This window comes from Anguilla anguilla, chromosome 11 (genome assembly GCF_013347855.1).
Source record: "Anguilla anguilla isolate fAngAng1 chromosome 11, fAngAng1.pri, whole genome shotgun sequence".
Classification (NCBI taxonomy): domain Eukaryota; kingdom Metazoa; phylum Chordata; class Actinopteri; order Anguilliformes; family Anguillidae; genus Anguilla; species Anguilla anguilla.
In genome coordinates, this window is record NC_049211.1 from 34,684,331 (window position 1) to 34,704,846 (window position 20,516).

The window sequence follows — 20,516 nt, forward strand, 5'->3', positions numbered from 1 at the left end:
TCCCATGGTGGTGTGTAGAACCACATCTCCAGCTGCACACGTCCTGCTGGTTGTTGTGTGCATACATTTACATTAGGCTTCAGTTCTGTTTGACTGTTCAAGCATGCATACATATATATTATGGCTACTAGCCATAGTATTTTTAGAATTCCTTCCATTTTTAGGACTCCTTTGTTCAGGCTTCACCCCATGGCTGTGTGCAGGTGTTTGGCTGACAGGGGTATTGGCAGCCATGTTCTGACTTTCTCGCTCAGCATTTGACCTTTGCTGCAAGGTTGATTTTTTTTCCCTCCGCTTCCTTTGAAGCGCTAGGGTCGGTTTTCTGTTACTTTTTAGGACCATTCGTGCTGCCCACAGTGTGTTCCAAAATGGACAGATGCCACTTTTGCAGATTTGATGGCATCAGTCCAGTTATCAACCTACAGAAGTTCAATTATTCATGTGCTTTGAAGTTGCCTTTTTATATAGATTAGATTAGATGCCATACATTATTCAGTTACACAAATGGAGTTCAAAAGTTTCAGTTCACAAGGTTATTTCTGCTTGATGGCACGATAGTGGAGACTGATCCGGTGAATTAAAATCTGCTGCCCACTCATATACATGTGTGTATAGCAGTGCATGATGGGATAACACTGGAGACCACTGCCCATAAGTGCAAAGCAGTGCACCATGGGATACATGGGATATTAACGCAAACCAGACCTTGGAACTGGAACCACTGACAGTTCTTGGGAGACCAAGGGTTGCCAGCAACCCTGCTCAACCCTAGAGCCCAGGATGGGCGTGGCTATAGCTGAATATGCTCCACCCCCACAGGGCGGACAGTCAGAGCATGGAAACAAACAGTGAGGTACACACAGAACTGTTCTGTGAGGGTGCACCCCCTCTGTAAGCAAACCATTATAGGGAGGACAAGCCCTCAGGATGAGAAACGCCCAGATCATAACACGAGGGCATTTCAGTTAAATTGAATTTAAATTTCCTGAATTGACTGAACTGAATACAGTTGACCTTGACACTGCTAAAGTGGGCTGTGTTTTTATGTCATTATATAAAAACCCGGAATCAAAATGGGTGATAAATGGAAGGTCATTTTATTCACCTGCCAATGGCTGGATAATCACGGTCTGACTGCCTGCTTAGTAGAAGGACAGCACTGACATTTATGCTTATTAAAGTGTAAGATACACTCACGGCCACTTTATTAGGTACACCTGCTTGTTAATGCAAATGGCCTGTTCCTCCAAACAGCTGTCCTGCTGGGATCTTTACGAACTACAGTCTCCAAAGTTTACGGAGAATGGTGCGATAAACAAAAAACAGACAACACAAATCATGGCAAAGTCAGTATCTTTATCATGGCAAGGTACCAGCGAACAAAATCCACCCTAAAAAGACAAGCCAACGGGGCTTGTTCAAGAACTAGGAGTTAACCTTGGAATTGATGTTCATCAGTGGGGTCAGTTAAAGTTCACCAGGGGGCTGAAAAAAGATGCAGAGTTGAATTGTTTTTTGTTGGATCTGTAAGTAACGTTACCTCTAGCTATCCAGCTAGCTACATTAGGTAGCTAGATAGCTGAAATTATGTACTTGGGGTGAGTGTGTGGGGTTGAAGACAGAGGAGGAGACTTCTTTGATTGTAAACAGGGGACCATAGCAAGGCTAAACAATCCTGCATAGTATGGCTTCAAGCTGCCATCTTATCCAGAAGCTCATCTTTACAGAGTAAGCGAGATGTGACTGTTTGAAAGCAGTCCTGACTCGTGTTACATCTGTTACACATCCAACATTTACAGGTACAGAACTGTCCAACATCCTCTTTTTTCACCCTTCTCCCTCTGACTCCCCTCTTCTTTTTGGGATGCAGTTGCCACGGTGATGCATCAGAGCAGCATCTTTTTAGATGGTATTTGCACATATAATTATTCTGCTGTCACCCCCCTGAGCAGGAGGGAGATTGTTGGGATTGCGGAGAGGGCATGTGTTCAAACACACCACCATTGTTCGGAAGACATAAATCTGCCCCACCCATGCCCCCTTTCCCCACCTTTATTCTCTCCCCTACCTCCTCCTCTTCCAGCTTTTGTTTCCCTTCACAGATTAATCCTGGCTCCCATAGTTAACTAATTACTTGACTTAACTTTGCGTTACTAGTTACTAGTGCTTTGAGAATGTGACATCTTTACTCACTGGTTATTCAGCTCTTGTTGTTCATATTAATCAGACGAATGCACGTGTGTTTCTCCTACATTGTAAGTCACTCTGGACAAGAGGTTCTTCTAATTGTAATGTACTTTCAGCGGTTCTGAAATTGGATTTGTTTGTTTGATTGATTGATTGATTGATTGATTGATTTATTGATTGATTGATTGATTGCTCTCCCAGAGCCTTCAGAGCTTGCAGATCTGTAATTCTGTACCCCCTGAACTCTGCCTGGACAATGACACTGAACTGTAACCAGGTCCCAACAGAATCTGTATGGTGGAGAAAAGGAATCCATGTTCAAAACACTGCTACGTCTGCAGACAGTACTGTCTATGAATAATGGAGTGCTGAATTCTGTGATACGGGAATCATTAATTCAGGTACATTGTGATGACTTATTTTTGCAAATGCTTTTAGAGCCCTGAAATCTAGGAGTGGTTGACTAAATTCAATGGGGCAGCAGTGCAGTATAATGGTTAAGGAATGGAACAGTCTCTGCTCTGATTCCCAGGACACTGCACAAGCTGTAAGTCTCTCAGGATGAGAACATCTGCCTGCAATGTAATGTCATGTAATGTTAGACAGAGAGAGGAGAACGGAAGGAAAGAGTGGGAATGGAAAAGAGTGTTTGTTCTGCTTGTTGAAAGAAGCTTTGTTTCCCAATGTGAACTCAGTTTCCACATTTACAGAGGGCTCTGAGGAAACTGTCAGGACAGAGCCCTGGATCTCGGCCTATGCTGCAGCAGCATTATAAAAATCCTTTTGCATGTGTTCCATATATAATACAGGCAGCTGCGCATTTCGTTTTGTATGTTTTATAGTTTATGTCTGTGGGGCCTACTCCTCTGCCATTTTGGTTGTATTTTATTGGTAGGCTGCACGTATCTGGGAGATGTTTCCTGTTTTTGTCCGTCCCTGCTGATGGTGTCTGTGACCCTGAGGGTGAGACGGGTGTCTCAGGTGATAAGGGGACTGTAATGTGACTTTCCAGCTCCTCCGCATTATGATGAGGTGGATGTATCAGGGGTACCTTCACCTACGGCCGCAGGGTTTTTCTTCTGAAACTGTTTGCCGTCTGTTTTCTTTTAACCAGTCAGGTCAGGTGTTGAGGCCCTGCGTGCTGGCAGCCCCTCTAAATGTATCTCCATTAGAGGCGTATCGATCGTTGCTAGGCTACTCACCCCCCCCCCCCCAATCCACCCGCTTTTAATGTGGAAGTTTATGTGTATGAGGGAAAGTTCCCCTAAGAACCTTTTGATGGAGAAAAAACAAGTTTAATTTCCAGATTTATTTCTTTGCGTTGTTGAAGATGTGTGATAATGTCCTCTCCCTCTCTCACTCTTTCTCTCTCTCTCTCTCTCTCTTTCGCATGCACACACACACACACACACATATATATATTATTTTGCGATCAGTCCGACAGATTTTAGAGGAACAGCTTAGTAAGTGACTGTGTGGCACTCTGCTCTTTCTTAATGAGCACCTCCAGGCTGTCCTTCACACTCTTCCTCTTGAGTCCCGATTTTCACAGCTTCTTTCACCAGGTGTGAGTGTGTGTGTGTGTGTGTGTGTGTCTGTATACGTGTGTGTGTGTATGCATGTGTGTTCCTCTTCTCTTATATCTGAATGTCTGGTGGAGGAGTGACCAGAGGAATCCTTTGCAGCTAATTAGTGTGGTTGTCTGGCTGGTAACTTTGCGAGAGCCCCAGGCGAAACTATGAGCTTTGTGATGTCAGCAGAGGCCAAAGGTCATAGGCCTCTGAAGTCCCTTTAGGTTCTTTTGCATTTTCGAGACATCTGGAGCAAAAAAATTTGAAACAATGCATTCGGTTGTTTGTTTGTATGCGAAAAAATAATGTTTTTAAGTTTTTTTCATTTTTACAATCAAAAAATTTAAAAACAAATTAGGGCGGCACGGTGGTGCAGTGGGTAGCACTGTCACCTTCACAGCAAGAAGGTTGTGTGTTCAAATCTCGGCTCTGGGCCTTTCTGTGTGGAGTTTGCATGTTCTCCCCATGTCTACGTGGGTTTCCTCCGGGTACTCCGGTTTCCTCCCACAGTCCAAAGACATGCAGATAGGCTAATTGGAGACTCTAAATTGCCCGTAGATATGAGTGTGTGAGTGAATGGTGTGTGTGCCCTGTGATAGATTGGCGGCCTGTCCAGGGTGTATTCCTTCCTCTTGCCCAATGCACGCTGGGATGGATGGATTAAAAACAGATTGCCAATGGCGAAGCAGTTAGCCTACCCTTGATGACCATTCCACAGTTACAACATCACGTACAGTGCTGTATTTTGAGCTGCATTCACACGCATACTGTTTGCTCTCACACGTTATAGTGTAAGAAATTATACATTTTTCTATTTTGTACTGTGTATGTATTGTTTTAAACATCTTTATTGTTGCAACTGTTGTTATTGTTGCTGCTCTCTTGTCACAGAACTGCTAGCTCTGATGTATATAACATGCTAGGCAGTGTTAACTTGCTTTTAGCAAACAGTATTTTTAGTTGGAAAGCGGCATTGGAATTCAGTGGCTCCAGTGCCATTTAAGAGAGAAATGTGTGTGGATAAAAAGTCTAAGTTTTAAACGCCAGTCATTTTCTCCATAGGGAAATCCTCCTTTGATCCAGAGATCCATATATGGGAAAGGTTTTTGCACTGTGTTACGTCAGACTTACTAGGCCTATAGGTGTAATTGATTCCATTTCAACTATTTTTTTGTCCTCCTGGTCGTCCCGGATACTGTGGCTCCTGGAAACTTGGTAACAGAAGTAGAGAGCTACTATTCTCTGAGGAGTTTGCCACCTTTTTATCTTGTAGCCTCAAGTGATTATCTCCTTTCAACGTGACCTTGTGCGTGCATTTTATGTGACACACACATCACTCTGTGTTTGTTTAGTCTGAGCGTTAAGGCAACCAGCTCTTTCTTTGTCCTTGAAGGTTTTTGGTAGTGGTACATATTTAATGTGAAATTTAACTTCCACTGAAGTCAAATTCGTATTCAGAGCAATTTACACAGATTATATTTTTATGTACAGTCTAGGGATGTATCCGAATCGGGCCAAGTTCTCATAGCCTCTATCTGACATTACACGGGCAGAGAGAGAGAGTATCTGAAACTCCGTCACAGCAGCTGCCTTGAGGCGGCGAACCTATCATAAAGCGAGCTGGCATTCAAAATCCGTTTCAGAGGGTCTTAGAAAGATGTTATGTCTACACTGCGCGACCACACCATTTAAAAAGCAAGACAGTGCTGGGGAAATGAATTTGATTGACTTATGGTTTCATGTAGTTTTATTAAGTAATGTAATGACAAAAAATGTATGGTATACATGGTATAAACTCATTGTATGGTATAAAACAAGAAGGAACTATTTTTTCTTGATAGAATCATTGTTTTCATAGAATTAATGATCAGTGGTTTTTGCTTAACAACGGTGCAAATAGAACTACCAACCAGAGTCTTTGCATAACGACAGTCCAAATAAAACTACCAACCAGAGTTTTGCTTGACAACAGTAAAATAATATGCCCAAACGCCCACGGAAGAATATTTCACTTTCATCTGATTAAATCTATAAAAATCAATAAATATAAAAGTAACCATATAGCTATAGTCAATGTTGGTAACCTGTTGTATAAGTGGAATAAACCCCTCCGGGCTGTCCCGTTATTGTAAAATAATGTACTTCGGGGCATGGTTAAGCAACACCACCCCCGTCGTATATGTAAGGAATACGTCTGGGGGCTGTTCCGGCAGGCTGCGCCGGCAGCTCCCAGAATGTACGACGCGCGGACTTTTGTAAATAGTTTGTGCTGGACTGTAAAATGTAAATACGTGTAAAAAGTGAATTTATCGTGTGTAAATATGTGATCTTGTGCTAGCTGAATTGTGTTTGTTGCTTTTAGTTTAGTTTTAAAAATAAATATAAATAGCTATGTGTTACCCTGAGCGAACCAGAGGTGCTGTAGGCTACAGGGGGGCTTCTCTGCTGTTATCTATGGCGAAGTCTGAATCTGAGGATTGTCTTGCTTCCTATTTTGTTCCTTCATAAAGTTTCATTGAGTTTCAAACTGCCTACGAGCATCTTCCTCGTAGAGCATTGACTCGCTAGAACAGCTTCGGCCTCACTTGTTACCTAGCCTATATAAAAATTTTTGGTTTTATGTCAGAATGGTCTGACGGCATGCTTTGCTGTCCCGGCTAGCTGGGTCAGCTAGCTGACTATTGAATTGTCTTCAAAACAGCGGTTACTATAAATGGAATCGTTCACAAAAATATGGATGAAAATGCGTCCCGTAGCCATGAGTTAAATCAATGCCTATTCTATTGTCCAAATAAGGGAAGATTCTGATTTGCAGGATGCATAAATAACGCTAGCAACAGTAACTAGAGATGTGATTCAACGTTGTCATCAGTTGTGAAATTGGATATTGAAAAGGGGAGGGGATGTAACAACAGTTCAATAGCGAAAGAATAATGTTGCTGTTTAAACTGCTTTAGAATGCTGGATTTTGTAGCGCATTGATTTTAAAAGGCCAAGGTATCCCTTTTCTGAGAAATAATGCCCACCCTTGGACCAATCAGAATCGAGTATTCAGCCAAGCCGTTGTGTAATTTCCAATAGCGGGACAGCCTGTTGTGTTTATTCCTTACATAACACCTTTAACAAAACAACATTAACAAATCGCTGCAAGCGATGACATTCCGTTTTAATCAACATTAGAGATTATAAAAGGGCGCATGCCACTGCACCGTCCGAAATGTAGAGCCAGGGCAAGATGAATTATCAGAGTTGCACGGAAAGGTAGCCTGCGTGTAACTGGTGTGAATGTCAAACGTTGCAAGGTAATGAAAAAGCATTGCGAGGGAACACAAAAGTAGCTCAAAAAAAAAAAAAGATCCCCACAATGAGGGGGCTCCGTATTTTTTTCTTCCAGTCCAGTTTTTTTTTTAAATTCCAGTCCAGGTTTTTTTTTCTTCCAGTCCAGTTTTTTTTAAATTCCAGTCCTGGTTTTTTTAAAATCCAGTCCAGTTTTTTTTTTAATTCCAGTCCTGGTTTTTTAAAAATCCAGTCCAGTTTTTTTTTTAATTCCAGTCCAGGTTTTTAAAAAAAAATCCAGTCCAGTTTTTTTTAAATTCCAGTCCTGGTTTTTTTAAAATCCAGTCCAGTTTTTTTTAAATTCCAGTCCAGGTTTTTTTTTAAATCCAGTCCAGTTTTTTTAAATTCCAGTCCAGGTTTTTTTTAAAAATCCAGTCCAGTTTTTTTTTAAATTCCAGTCCTGGTTTTTTTAAAATCCAGTCCAGTTTTTTTTAAATTCCAGTCCTGGTTTTTTTTTAATCCAGTCCAGTTTTTTTTTTAAATTCCAGTCCAGGTTTTTAAAAAAAATCCAGTCCAGTTTTTTTTTAATTCCAGTCCAGGTTTTTTTTTTAAATCCAGTCCAGTTTTTTTTTAAATTCCAGTCCTGGTTTTTTTAAAATCCAGTCCAGTTTTTTTAAAATTCCAGTCCTGGTTTTTTTTTTTCAGGTTTAAATAATCCGAATACAGATACACAGACAGATAATTTTGTTGGTTGAACAGATACAGATACAGATAATGACGTCTCTGCACAACCCTACTACAGTCCATGTATACAATTGGATGTCTGCTGAAGCGGCTCAGATTTAGAATATTGCTCACGGGCACAGCAGCAGTGTCCCAGCTGGGAGTCAAACCCGCATCATTTGAGTTGCAAGCGCAGTTCCCTAACTACTATGCTGCACTGCGTGCCGCCCCCCTGTCATGATCCGGACAATCAGAAGCATAGGTTCCATTTGCCCAAATTCCAAACAGTTTGTTTAAACAAAGCCAGGCTTCACCTTCCTTTAGAACAACCCCCGCCCACTGGCTCTGACATAAGCGCGAGTCATCCGCAGGTTTAAATAAACAGGCCTCCTCTTTTCTCTGTCTTTGTCAGCAGAGCGCCGGTCCTTATGTGGTGCGTTTCCGCTGCCCAATGCATGCCGGTCTCGGCGTGACTCGGAAGTCTGGACCGGCCCGGCGCCTGCAGCGGAGAGGGGAACACCATGGGACGGACCCCCCGAAACCAGACCCCCTCCCCGCTCTCCAGACCCCTGATGTGACCCTGCCCTGGAGCCAGTCGTAGCCCAGGAAGAGAGAAGTCAGGTTGGGCATGCGTTCGTCGCCTACCCCCCCGTCTCATAGGGAAAACACACAATCGGTGGCCTTGTTGTGTTCTGGCTGGATCCATGCGCTAATTTTTTTCTTTCATCCATCTTTTTGGGACATTTATCAAATGTTCTCTTTTTCATTCTCCTTTGCTTTTATCCAGTTCAACTTTTTTTCAGAGTGTAGGATTATTTTTCCCAACCTTAAAGGGCTTTCTGGGTTTTTTAAATATTATTTCAGATGTAATGTATGTTTCTGATTGGCCCAGACAGCTTTTGTCAGTGAAGAAGAATATTTTATGGAAGGTATGGGGGCATTAAGGGGTTTGTAGTCTAAAGCAAGAGAATACTCTTCAACAAACTACAAAGCATTGCAGCGAATGCATCTGTAACATCTTTTTTAAATTCTAATTTCGAATTGTTAAATATGTGGTAGTCATCAAATATTATATAAATTCAATGTGAGTAATGACAGTACATGGTATTCTTATTTACCTGCATGAATATTCAATAAGGCTGGATATACTGCAGCAGCAGCCATTGCTGCAGAGGAGAGGGATCTGCAGCCTGGCAGTGTGCTTTTAGAGGACACACATGTCCTCCAGACATTGCGGCAGTGGGGCTGGCCAGGGTGTGAGTGTCTGTCTCGAATTAATGTGGAATAAAAAGTTAAGAGGGGGGGAAAAATCTATTCTTTACACAAAAAAATGAAACACAACTCATTTTTTTTCAGAACAACAATTCAGAAACCAACATAAAAGTCAAGACCAAAAGTAAAGGTTTGAGTTTAGTCTGAATTAAACTTGAATGTGTTTCTGAAGTGTGAGCACCAGAATGTACAGTACCAAACTGCACTGTAGTGAGACAGCAGTAAGGAAATGCAGGTTTATTCACACACACACACACACACACACACACACACATACACACACACGCACATAAACACATGCACGCGCACACACACACGCACATCCGCACACACACCCACGCACATAAACACACATATACACACACACACATACATACGCACATACACACACACACACATGCACACACACACACACACACACACACACACACGCACACAAATGCACACACGCACACACGCACTCACACACACACACACACAAACACACACACAAACTCTCTCATGGAGACGGTTGGCATCGTTGGTTGTTTGTGTGCGTTCCCTCTCCTCCCCCCCGTCGTGCCGCGGCTGCTGTGCTGAGCGTGTGCTGAGTGTGTACTGAGCGCGTGCTGAATCATCGCGCCGCGCCTCTGCGCTCCCCGCTCCGCCAGCGCCGCCCGTGCAGGCTCCGCTGACGCTGCTGCAGGACGCCAGCAGCCCTCCTGTGACTCTGTGGGAGCTGACTCGTCTGCTCAGTGCAGTGGGTTTAATGGGGAAGTCTCCCGGGCCCCAAGGGGGGGGGGGGGGGGGGGGGGGGCACGAAATGGTGTTCTTTTTTTATCCGAAAGTGAAAATTTGGCACATTTCCTGTTTTCGAAAGCACCGTGTTTAAAGAATAAGACGAGGCAACGGGAAAGGAATACTTAGCGGGCGCATTTACATCGATCGGAGATGAGAGCAGTGCAGAGCAGAGCAGGCACGTCCAGGCCTGCGAAACGCTAAGGCGGAGGATGCCTTTCTGCAGACTCACGGCTGGACGCAGCCTGTTCAGTTGTGGTTTGAGAACGGAAGGCGTACACCAGGGATCAGAACTGCTGGTTTTCCACCCTCCCTTTGCCTGGGAGTCAGGTGTGACAGACAGTCCGGCCAATCAGTAGCACTAATTACCCGGGAGAAAAGAAAACCAGGGCTGGATTTGGATTCGAGGGCCGGAGTTGATGATCCTTGGCGTACACCCTTGAATGCGAGAGGGGGCCTGATATGTTTTCTTGACAACTTTAGCTTGCGAGAAAACCGAAATGTAAAACCCTTTTTGTAATGAACATAATTGCTTTTGTTGGATGGATTACTATTCAGAGTGAACACCAGGGGGGAAAAGTATCAAAACGCATTTTATTCCCGTTTGTGATTTAAGCTGAACGGCTGGGTGTAACAACTTTGGGGTGATTAAATTTTTTTTTTAAACTCCTGCTGTATTAATGGATTGTTTGCAAATCTTTGTACTTTCACTCAAAGATGAGATCATCTGCCAGATGCCAAAAATGTAATGGAACATCTTTTCCACAAAACATAGATTTTATTGGTTGTTGAAATCGCATTGATGACCCCCACCCCCACCCCACACTGAGAGAAAGAAAAGCGCAGCTGAATTTCTCCTCTCTGATTTTTATCCGTCTATGTCGCAGGTCTTCTTAGCCGCGCCCGGGTGCGCGTCGGCCATTTGCATTTTGTGACACAGCGCCAAGAGCAGCGCGTCCGCGGCTCGGCCGCTCCTCCCGCTGTAATTAACAGCTGGCAAACGAGACGATAACGGAAAATATTTCCTCTGCGTTACTTCCCCTCACCCCCCCCCCCACCCCCCTTTGACCGGGTGCCCTGTGTGAATCCGGAGACAGATAAAGAAAAAAGCTTTGCGCTTTTGTCTCTTATTTACGAGCCTCCTGGCGAACGGTGAACATCTGTCACCCTTCGGAGCGGTCCAGCCGTCTCCCTGCTGCAGGCCGAACCCTCCCCCTGGTCTCGGAGACGACGGTCATCTGCGTGCATAAAGCCTGTACTGGCACTGCTGGGGGGGGGTCATGGGGGGGGGGGGGGGGTCTTACTGCCTGCAGCCGCCCTCAGCATTTTACTGCTGTAAGTACAGGAGGGCGTGGGCTTTGGGTTACCTAACAATTACATACAAACAGGTAACTATTTTTTTAATCAAATGGAAGACTGAGGTAAATCAATAAGTTCCTAATTAGATTGTAGAACACTTAATTATTTTCTTACACCTATTTAATTATTTTTAAACCTTTTTTTAAATAAAAATGTTCTTTAAAATTTTCCTAAACCTAGTAATTATAGTGTAGGTTTGGCAGGTTATCATTTGCTTTGTCTTGAATTCTTCAATATCTTCCAGATGGTTAGTTTTAGTGATGGGTGTCACCATTTTACCACTTAGGAGCCTGTTGGTTCCCCTCAATCCTTAATTTGAGCCGTTGAAATTGATGTTCCTCTTTTTATGCGATTGTTTGCAATATAGCACAATAGGCACAATGTGAACATGGGAATTTTATTCTTTATGGCATGCATAGCTATTTCTGACACAATGTGGCTTAAGAGGGTAAATAATCCCTCTAAACATTAAAAGTACCTAATTAAGAAAAATTTGAAACGCTGCTTTACACTGCAAAACATTGCGTAACATTATATTCATTACACATGTACATTACACTGCATTACATTGCATAACATTTTTAATTACACATGTACATTACATTGAATAACATTGTATTCATTAGCAGGTGCTCTTATCCAGAATGACTTGCAGTGTAGGAGAGAACAGGGCATTCACATAATATGAGTAATGGCTCCAGACCTGGCAAACAGCATTCCCAGACCATGGAGTGTGATGAGGAACCTGAGTACTAATCCTAAGTATAAACACACTACTTCCATCATAAGAAGAGTGATGTAAAACTATCAATTATAACCTACAACCCTAAAAATACCACAGCCTGAATTACTCCACAAGGTGAGAGTACTCGTGGGTAGGGACAGGAGATACAGTCTGAAGAACAGGGTCGTCAGTCTCGTGTTGGAGAATGGCCAAAGATTCTGCAGTCCTGACCACTTTGGGGAGTTCTCTTCCCCATTGGGGTGCCAGTACAGATGGGCATCGCGACCGTCGCCGCGGCTCGATCGAAGCACGGGTTTGAAGCGCGGCGGGCGATCTTTCTGTCGATCGCTTCTTCCGGACCGGTGTGCTGGTCGGCCCACGCAGGGCCTCCATTTGCGTTCAGGTTGGAGGGGGGAGGACTTTGTTCCCCAGAGACTTCTGGGAGAGAGCTGGATCAGAGAGCAATGCATTTCTGCTATCGATTCTCAATTTGGATCGCTCCCATTTTTCCCCCCCGCCGCCCCGTCAGGGTTGCCCGTTGCGCGGTAAGCTGATCCGCCGGGATGGCGTGGCGTGGAAATCCTCTTAAGCTCACAGTCCCGGCGCTGCGGAGAGGCCAAGGAGCCCATTTAGTCTTCCAACTCAGCCGGACATCCATCAATCAAACACACTGCATCCTCTACAGACCCCGCCCACACGGGCTCGCTTGATAAGTATCCCCATTTTTTAAACGTTACACCCCCTCTCTCTTAGCCTCTCCAGCAAGCACAGGCTAAATGATAAACAGCTGGAGTATGGGGGGGGGGGCATAGTTGTTGTAGGAGGCTGATTCTTTCGGTGTTTGTAGTCCTACACTTTTCTCTCTCTTTCTCCCCACCTCTCTCTGTATCTCCCTTTCTCTCCCTCTCCCTCTCTCTCTATCTCATCCTCTCTCTCCCTCCCCAGCTCTGTCCTGCATTGCCCCTGAGCAGTGGGAGAGAGAGCAGCCTCTGTGCATGCTGACAGAATGTTGAACCGTCTCCACGGTGAGGGGGAGTGAGAGAGCGGGGGGAGGAGAGACCGGAAGATAGAGAGGGAGGAGAAATGAGAGAGAGGGAGGGGATAGAGAAAAATGGGGAGAGAGAAGGTGGAACAGAAAGGAAGGACAAGAAACTGAGGGAGGCATCAGAAATGTGCTTTCTGCAAGATGGATGGACAGCACCTTGCAAGAGTCAATTTATTGGCAAGCAAGCACACACACATACACACACACCCAGCCACAGACACTGGTGGCATGATCTTATATTAGTGTGTCCGTCTGTGTGGAGCCGCTCTATAGACCTCTAACACCAAGTATGCGTACTACAGCACATTACATTACATTCATTTGGCAGACACTTTTATTCAAAGCGACGTACCAAAAAGTGCATTTCATGGTCATAGACAACTGCTAAACACAGGTTCAGTAAGGTGCAGTACTTATTTTGTACAGCTATTTCTAGCTAAGAACACAGTTTAGTTCACACAGTGAACACTATTCAGACCTAACCTCTGCAAAGCCAACTAGGTAGAAGAATAAGCTACAGTATTAGGACAAATACAAATTACCAAAAAGTGCTGGGATGGGGCAACATGTAACAAGTGTCATGAGAAAAAGGGGGGGGGGAGATTTAGAGTGAAATACACAGCGTGGTGGTGGTTAGTCTAGGTATAGTCTGAAGAGATGAGTCTTCAGGCCACGGCGGAAGATGGGTAGTGAGGGGGAGGTTCAGAGAGGGACAGGGAGTTCGTTCCACCACTGGGGAGCTAGGGTGGAGAAGCTCTGTGATCCCTTTGGGCGGGTGGGAGGGGTTACAATGCGGTACAGTACATCTCCTGTCTAACGTGTCCTGTGGCGGCTGGCCATAGACTGTTCTGCTACTGTTTTTTTGGGGGGGGGGGGGTGGGCAGGGGAGTGGGGGGTGGTGATATTTAATCTGATTTATGATTTACTGCTGCCTCTTGGCATTCTGCGACAAAAGGCTGGATTACCTTTCTTATATCGTCAGTAAACGTTTTCAAACTGGTGGGTAAATACTTCAGTCCAAGGCACGAGGCCACCTGTCTGCTGTTACCAGAGAGAGGCTTCCTTATTCTGGGACCCTTCCCCCATCCCATAAATCCAGAGAGGTGGAGTCTTCTTTGGGTAAGCTCACATTCACATCTGTGACTGCCTGGTGTGGAGTCTTGCAGACGGCCATTCCATTGTGTGTCTTATAGTACATGTTAATGTATAAATGTTACATTTGAAGTGGTTTGAGCTACTTACAGTTGCTGTTATTTGATGTTGTTGTCCAAAGGGTCTTAAACTCGTAACACGTACATTTCTGACATGGCGTGGTGATTTCTGATATGGTGTGGTGATTTCTGATATGGTGTGGTGATTTCTGATATGGCATGGTGATTTTTGATATGCCATAGTGATTTCTGTTGTGATATGGTGACTTCTGATGTGGCACGGTGATTTCTGATACAGTGTGGTGATTTCTGATACGGTCTGGTGATTTCTGATATGATGTGGTGATTTCTGATATGGTGTGGTGATTTCTGATACGGTCTGGTGATTTCTGATACAGTGTGGTGATTTCTGATATGATGTGGTGATTTCTGATATGGTGTGGTCATTTCTGATATGGTCTGGTGATTTCTGATATGATGTGGTGATTTCTGATACGGTGTGGTGATTTCTGATATGGTGTCGGGATTCATGTAGATTCTTGTTCTAGACTAGATTGCGTGTCCTCTGTCCCCTGCTTCAGCTGTTAATACCGTGGGTCTATCACTGCTTAGTTTCTCCTGCAGTGCATTATATTAACATATAAAATATTGAGAGCAAAACCCACCATGTCTTTAGCTGCCACGAGGGTTTGTGGCTTTTGGTTTCCCCTTGAAAAAATTAGCTTGTGTTATTCATATATTCTTTGTAGGATGGCAAATTGCTCTTATGGAGTGCAGTCTGTGAATAGAACACTATATAAAATGTTTATGAGTCTACAGCAGATTTAGGTTCTGTACTGCTGATGTCAGGTGACATTGCTGCAAAGTCAGAGCTGCTGCTGAAGAGTTTGCCCCTCTTAAGAGAGGAGAGAGGGAGGATGGGAGGGAGGTCAGGCGTGCTCAACCAATCAGGTTTCAGCGATACTGTCACTGCCTGCATTGTATTTCACAAGAGGTAAGAGGAGTGACCAGAACAGAATCCTCTATCGGGTCTGTTATAAAAATGGTCATTCAAAAATAACCTTAATTAAGTCTTAATTAATTGAATCTGTTTCAGAGATATTAGCCTAACGATTTTGGTGGCGCTGAGTGACAATGGTAGCATGTAATCCTTTCCTTATAACAGGAAAGCATTCATTTTTAACCAGAAAGCCTTCAGCATATAGCTAGCCAGTGTTTTATGAGGGTCGACTTGACATGCATCTAATCCTGTACACATTATGCAGCAGAGTATCGATTTTTTTGTGAACTCCGTAATTAGTCAGCCATGCAAGCAATAAATCCTCCTAGAGGCTGGGGGAGATGAGGGGGGGGGAGTTGTTTGGGGGTGGGGGGGGGGGAAGTGGAGGTTTCTGGTGGGTTCACAAATGTCCCCATAATTCAGTGAGACAAGGACAATTCCACGATGCCTTGTTTTCTTCTCTCTTTCCCTCTCTCACTCTCTATTTCCTTTGTTTTCTCATTCCCTTTCTTCTTCTCTACCTCCCCCTGATTGATTCCATTTCCTTGCCTCCTTCACACACACACACACACACACGCAGGCGCCCACATGACTGTCTGTATGCTTTATGCATACTGAGTGGATCTCAGTCTGCATTGCCCACATCTGAGGAATGGGAGGGGCTGTCTGATATTTGCACTGGCGGCTGCTCCAGTGTGTGTGATCAGACTAGCATGGCTAAATGGGCTGTGTGATGGAGTGAATCCTGCTGCTTATGGGGACATTGGGGTTAGGGTTAGGCTGGCTTGGGGCAGGGGTAGTGGGGAATGATCAGTCACTGGCTCTTTTTTATTTTTATTTTGCATTTTTCTGTGCAATTTGCATCATTACCCATAGTAACAGAGTCACAATGTCAGAACCATAGGAGCCTGTCTATGACTCATCTGTGTGAGTTCCACTGAACTGTATAAGAACTATGATGAGTTCTATACTGTATATGAACTAGAAGGGAAACAAGGTCACGTGATTCCATTCCATTCTATTCAATTCGATACTTCCGCATGTGGCCCCACCTCAAGATGGCTGCCATGACCCGGAACCAGAATTATTGATGAGTCTGCCATATATTTCCTATAAGTGTTGTAGAAATTCATCGAACTTGCACCAGCGAGAATTATGTTGAAAAAGCTCACATTGTGGTAATCGATAGAAGCAGGCTATAACATTTTATGTTTTTCCTGGATTTCCAAAAACATTTATAGGCTGAACAGGATAGAAAAGAATATGACCAAATATCACTATTCCGATTGTGTTGTCCAGGCACAGTGATCTCTGATTGGTTAAGAACAAGACCGATGAGATTTGTAACAGGGTCATGAGACAACAATAGTAGCTTCAGAGCTTCATCTCATGATGGGGCCTCTCTGCACAGTGGCTTCATTTTCTTCTCAGACTGCATTTACAGGACTGTGGGTGCAGCTCTCTAGCTACTTGTTAGCTAACAGTTATGAAGGTAGCAAGCTTAGCTAGCTAGCTAGCTAGCAACTACCTTGGTGTTTTTACCTTGTGCATAATAATAATAATAGTTTCAAATGCTCTGAAGTGAGTAATATTTCCAAGTTACGTGTTGTCAGGCTATTTACTGCAAGGGGCACAGCATCCCACAGGGGGCAGCCTGATTCCCTGGGATTGGAATCCCCAGGAGTGAAGAGCAATGTGCTGAATGCCGGTAATCTGATCTAAAGGGATTATTCGTTCCCCCTAAAGGAAGAGGGGAGGGCACTAAATCTCAGGACTGTCTGTCAGAACTGATCTGGGGGCAGGGGAGGGGGTGCCCATGCAGGACAGGTTGCCCAGGGGGAACAGACTCCTTGCCTCCCGCATTTCATCACGCTTACAATTTTTTAGGTATAACCTTGACATTTAGCAGATCTACACTCTTCTGCAGCGTGACCTTCACAGTTAAAAATGTCACAAGCAGCCCATTTGGCTGGAGAGGAACTGCCGCACTTCAGGGGAAGTACATTGCTGAACGGCATAATTGGCTGTGCAGCACTTGGGTAATTGAACCTGCAACCGCTCGGGTACAAACCCAGTTCCCTAACCAGGCATTCAATTCATCGAGGCACAGTTGCCCACGGCCAGGGCTGGTAACCGGGGGGCTGGTAACCGGGAGCCTGCAGCTTGTACTTCCGCCACCTAGCAACAGCGCCTGTACTCTGGAGAGGGTAGTGATGACTTGTTGTTGGCCAATTCTATTTCTTGATCTTATCTTGTTAGTATGTTATTTTTGTTCCTGAAACTAAAGTTTACGTTCCTGATTTTTCTCTTTGTGTCGCTAACGATAATGTGGAACTGCGTTCCGTGGCTAAGCTCTGTGTGCCAGGGGTATGGCCTGTGTTCCAGGGGTAAGGCCTGTGTTCCAGGGGTAATGCCTGGTTTCCGGGGGCCTGTTCTGAGGGTGGAAGGGTTTGACTGTGCTTTTTACTCCCTGTTCTTCAGGTCGTGGCCTCTGGTGATTGGAGACTGCGCAGAAGAGAGGGCCAACATAAAGATTCAGGAGAGATAGTCTCACAGGTAGGTCATTAAAATACTGTGTCTCTGTCTCTGCATGCATACGCACTCACTCACACACTCACACACGTGTGCACGCATGCACACAGACATGCACACGTACACACACACACACACGTGCACACATGCACACACATGCAGACACACGCATACACACACATATACACACGCACACACACACATACACACATACACACACACACACGGACACACACACATACACACACACACATACACACACACGCACACACACACGCACACACTCTCTCTCCCTGTAGCTCAGAACATTAGCAGTGCATGTAAATCTGTAGCTGATGAATATTCCGCCCCGCCGCTCAGGCACGTGCTCTGATGTCACACGAGCAGTCGCCATGTCTCCCGTCCTTCAACCTTGACTCTGACCTTGAAGGCACAGCCCATTAGGCTGGAGCAGGAAGTGGGGGAGGGGCCGCCTGAGACAGACACAGGATCCTAGTACGCCATCCCCTTAATGGGTGTGAATTGCACTTAGAATTACAACTGAAATACTTTATCATCCATTCAAAAGGGCATAAAATGGAAACTGTCCTTCAGCTTTAATGCTTCTCACAACAAAAAAAGGATTTGATTAAATACAGTGTGCGCCATAATGTTTGGGACAGAGACATTTTCTTTTTCTTCATTTGGCTGTGCTCCATAATTTTAGATTTGTAATCAAACAATCCACATGTGATTAAATTGCAATCTCTCATCTTTTATTAAAGGGTATATTTACACATTTAACACTATATAACACTGGTCTTTAAGGGTGTTATACACACACATGCACATACATGTACAAACATACATTGTACACACACACACACAGTCATCAGTATCTCATGTGCATCCCAGGAGTGAGAAAAATGTAAAAATGTGGTGTTCCCATAAAAGGCTCCTCTCGATATATTGATGTTGTTTTCTCTGGGTTGGATCATGTGACATGTGAAACTGAGCCATGTCGTCATTGTTCTTTTTTTGTGTGACCAGATTATTATCATCCATTTCATACATGGTAAATTAGTACATTTCTGATATAAAAAAGAGAATTTGATATTAAATTAATTCCTAACCTCCCTTCACCCAACACACAGCATCCCATGCCCATCCCCAATCTCGCCACCCACCACATCCTGGTTCCAATATAATACAGATGATATTCAACACATTATGCATGCAATATTTGACCTTGCAAAAAATATTAAGTAATTCATTGATTCATTAAAAAAAAAAAAATTTAAATTAAGTAATAAATAAAAATTAATGTGGAGGTTTCCACCTCATGAAAAAACTCATGGCTTAGTTATTTGAAATAATTTAGGGAATGTTGTGTAGCACAACTTGGAATACAGCTTGTTTAATTTGTGTGAACTGAGATAGCCAATACTGTTTATTGTAACTTGGGCTAATGTTGATATCAGTCATTTTAATGGCAGGCCTAGATTTTGCAAGTTTGAAGTAATGACAGTTCTTTTTTTATGTGTGAATAACTTTTTTGCACGTTGATTCTTATTTACCGCATGCAGAGCTGCGCGTTTATTCAATATGTGTCATAATCTTGTAATCTGGGCTATGTCTACAATGCTTTAAAGAGATTGTAGAAAACCTTGTGCAGGTTATTGTTCTCTTCAGCTGTTCAGATGATTTATGGGCGGGGCTACGTCGAGTCCGCCCCTCCCAAAACCCTCCGGCGGCGCTTCATTTCCCCCTGCCCGAGCTCGAAGCCGATTGGTCCACATCATCGCTCGGCCAGCACCTCTCTTTTGTTCGCGGCTTGCTATTTTCAGGGTCTCCGGGTGAAAGTGTTCCAGCTTTCAGAACGAAACGCTGCGTTATACTACGTTACATTCTGGCATCTAGCAGACTATCTAGAGCAACATACATCGTTTATAGATTTGCATTTTTTCATGCAATCCGTTTATACGGCTGGATATTTTCACCTAAATCAGTTCAGGCTAACTACCTTGCTCAAGGGCACAATGGCTTGGAATTGAACCCAGAACTTTTGGTTTTCCAAGCCCAGTTCTGTAAGCATTGAAAGTTCCGGTAAGGGCTCTGCCGGCGGGGTCAGGGGTCAGCTGGCCGCGGTCTGATTGGCCAGTCTGCCTCCGATGGCTGAGGTGGCCCCAAGCGGCCCCTCAGTCTCACTGGGCCGCGGGAGTAAATCTGCTTTAATGTCGCGGGCCTGTGGAGCAGCTGTCAGGAGCTTACAATGGGCAGCCTGATTTAGGGCCCCGAGTCTGGAATGGAAATAGGAGAGAGGGGGGAACGACACAAGGGAGAGAGGCCAGACACTGACCAAGGGAGGAGGAGAAGGCCGAAAATATACGGTTTTCAACAGAGATTCAGCCTGAAGTTGGGCGTGGGAGGAGTGTCTGCGTCTCTCTGAGTGTGTGTGTGTATGCATGTGTGTGTGGCTGTGTGTGTGTCTGAGTGTGTGCATGCATGTGCATTCTTTGTTTTGAAGGATAAAATGAAGGTAATTTGATTTGTTCTCTCTCTTGCCTTGTGGGGATTCTTCTTCGTTTGCTTGCTTGGGAGTACTGGTGTATGACTCTTCTTTGTTGCACACACCCCTTTGATGGTTGTTCTTGTATATTTTTGAGCCTTGATTAGGTTAATATGGGTGTTGAATTCCGCCTCCGTAGCCAAGCCGAGCATTTATTAAAATGAATCCCAGACCTTGGCTGAATGGGGGAGTGCTCTCTGTTCTGAAGCCATGATAATTTCTGCATAGAACCAATGGCTTTTATTTTGCTGTGTTACGATTGCTTAAACTAATTGTGGATTCATTCAATGTCTGTCTGTTCACTTGGATATAATTCCCAGAACACGTTTTAGAAAAACATTAGAGGGAATA

The 20,516-nt window shown here is 44.2% G+C and overlaps 1 protein-coding gene across 6 annotated transcripts in view; it reads left to right on the forward strand.

The window, feature by feature from the left end:
• LOC118207830 (nck-associated protein 5-like) overlaps nucleotides 1-20,516 on the forward strand; it is a 46,823-nt gene that overhangs the window by 5,715 nt on the left and 20,592 nt on the right. For 2 of the 6 annotated variants that reach the window (XM_035381911.1, XM_035381914.1), the window contains exons 2-3: nucleotides 8,170-8,378; nucleotides 17,567-17,641. The gene's annotated coding sequence lies outside the window, so the exon portion shown is untranslated. The remainder of the gene's footprint in view (nucleotides 1-8,169; nucleotides 8,379-17,566; nucleotides 17,642-20,516) is intronic. The other 4 variants (XM_035381913.1, XM_035381915.1, XM_035381916.1 and 1 more) reach the window with 2 other exon arrangements.